The sequence below is a fragment of the Lampris incognitus genome, chromosome 12 (genome assembly GCF_029633865.1).
Source record: "Lampris incognitus isolate fLamInc1 chromosome 12, fLamInc1.hap2, whole genome shotgun sequence".
NCBI lineage: Eukaryota > Metazoa > Chordata > Actinopteri > Lampriformes > Lampridae > Lampris > Lampris incognitus.
Genome location: NC_079222.1, coordinates 7,619,993 through 7,622,492, shown reverse-complemented (window position 1 = coordinate 7,622,492; position 2,500 = coordinate 7,619,993).

Sequence of the window (2,500 nt, the reverse complement as noted above, 5' to 3'; positions counted from 1 at the left end):
GATACAGATAGATGTATACATTAGATAGATACTGATAGACATATACATTAGATAGATTCAGACAGACATATACATTATGTAGATACAGATAGATGTATACATTCGATACAGATAGGTGTATACATTAGATAAATACAGATAGCCGTATACATTAGATAGAAACAGATAGACGTATACATTAGATAGATACAGATAGACTTATATATTAGATAGATAAAGATAGATGTATACATTATATAGATACAGACAGATTTATACATTAGATAGATACATGTAGATGTATACATTAGGTAGATACATATAGACGTATGCATTAGATACAGATAGACATATACATTAGATAGATACAGATAGACATAGCATTAGGTAGATACAGATAGACGTATACATTAGATAAATACAGATAGACATATACATTAGATAGATACAGATAGACGTATACATTAGATACATACAGATATACATATACATTAGATAGATACAGATAGACATATACATTAGATAGATACAGATAGACGTATACATTAGATAAATACAGATAGACACATGCATTAGATAGATACAGATAGACAGGCTGATACTACATAAAGTATACAAGTCTAGAATTCACAGGAAGGTTGAACTAGAATTACATGAGCTTTGCCTGACCACAAGCAGGTAAGCAGGGGAAACAATCTTTTTGGAATTAAATCATGGTGTTAACGGTAGCATTTTAGTTATTTTATTAACCTTGACCCTTACCCTGACCCTAGCCCTGACCCTGACCCTGACCCCGACCCTGACCCTTACCCTTACCCTAAACCTGACCCTAAACCTGACCCTAAACCTGACCCTGGCCCTGGCCCTGACCTTACCCTGATCCTGATCCTGATCCTGACCCTTACCCTTACCCTAACCCTAACCCCGACTCTGACCCTAACCCTTACCCTGACCCTAACCCTGACCCTGACCCTGACCCTAACCCTGGTTGTGGATGCCCGCGCTTCTGGTGAACTGGGCGAACTGAGCCTCGCTGGTGACGTCACGACCCTTCAAGGTGATGCGTGGTATTTGGACGTATCAGCTCTCCACAGAAGTTAATGGAAAGCACTGGCGTATCATCTGCATGCAAATTTGGATTTTGGCGTATGCGTTGCACGCAAAGTGTAATATTGTGTTATTTGTACGCAGACTGGTGAGACCGGCTTCTTCACCCATACTTTATCTATCCACCCATGAAGCACACCATGAAGTGCTTAGTATCTATCGGATGATGGACAGACAAAATCCATACACAGGTTGTGACAAGACTTGTAATATTAAATGTTCAGTCTGGGTACTGGTGGGAATTAATAACCCCGTTGCAATCTTGCAGCTCCGTCAAGATGCAAAAATCGAAATGGACCGAGACGTTAGTTTTTCTCAGATGTGAATGACTGTTATGTATTCGAAATCAAAGAAAAGTGGGCCAGCCACCCCTGCAGGAGCATGCAGACCCTGCAGGAGCATGCCACCCCTGCAGGAGCATGCAGACCCTGCAGGAGCATGCGACCCAGCTTTAACGGTGGATATTGACAGGTTACGGCTGCAGCAGCCACACTCAGGGTTACCGGCTGGTTGTTAATGTTGAAAGAAAAGAAAACCAGGGAAGCTCAATGATTTTTTTTCCTCATCAGTTTGAAGCGGTGGCCCTGCTGGGCAGCTCCCTGCAGAAGACTGGATGTACCTGGTGGATCTCCTGTCCACGGTGAAGAGCATTGGGACCTCCTGTCCACGGTGAAGAGCATCAGGACCTCCTGTCCACGGTGAAGAGCGTCAGGACCTCCTGTCCACGGTGAAGAGCGTCAGGACCTCCTGTCCACGGTGAAGAGCATCGGGACCTCCTTTCCACGGTGAAGAGCATCGGGACCTCCTGTCCACGGTGAAGAGCGTCAGGACCTCCTGTCCACGGTGAAGAGCGTCAGGACCTCCTGTCCACGGTGAAGAGCATCGGGACCTCCTGTCCACGGTGAAGAGCATCAGGACCTCCTGTCCACGGTGAAGAGCATCGGGACCTCCTGTCCACGGTGAAGAGCATCAGGACCTCCTGTCCACGGTGAAGAGCATCAGGACCTCCTTTCCACGGTGAAGAGCATCAGGATCTCCTGTCCACGGTGAAGAGCATCAGGACCTCCTGTCCACGGTGAAGAGCATCAGGACCTCCTGTCCACGGTGAAGAGCATCAGGACCTCCTGTCCACAGTGAAGAGCATCAGGACCTCCTGTCCACGGTGAAGATCATCAGGATCTCCTGTCCACGGTGAAGAGCATCAGGACCTCCTGTCCACGGTGAAGAGCATCAGGACCTCCTGTCCACAGTGAAGAGCATCAGGACCTCCTGTCCACGGTGAAGAGCATCGGGACCTCCTGTCCACGGTGAAGAGCATCGGGACCTCCTGTCCACAGTGAAGAGCATCAGGACCTCCTGTCCACAGTGAAGAGCATCAGGACCTCCTGTCCACGGTGAAGAGCATCAGGATCTC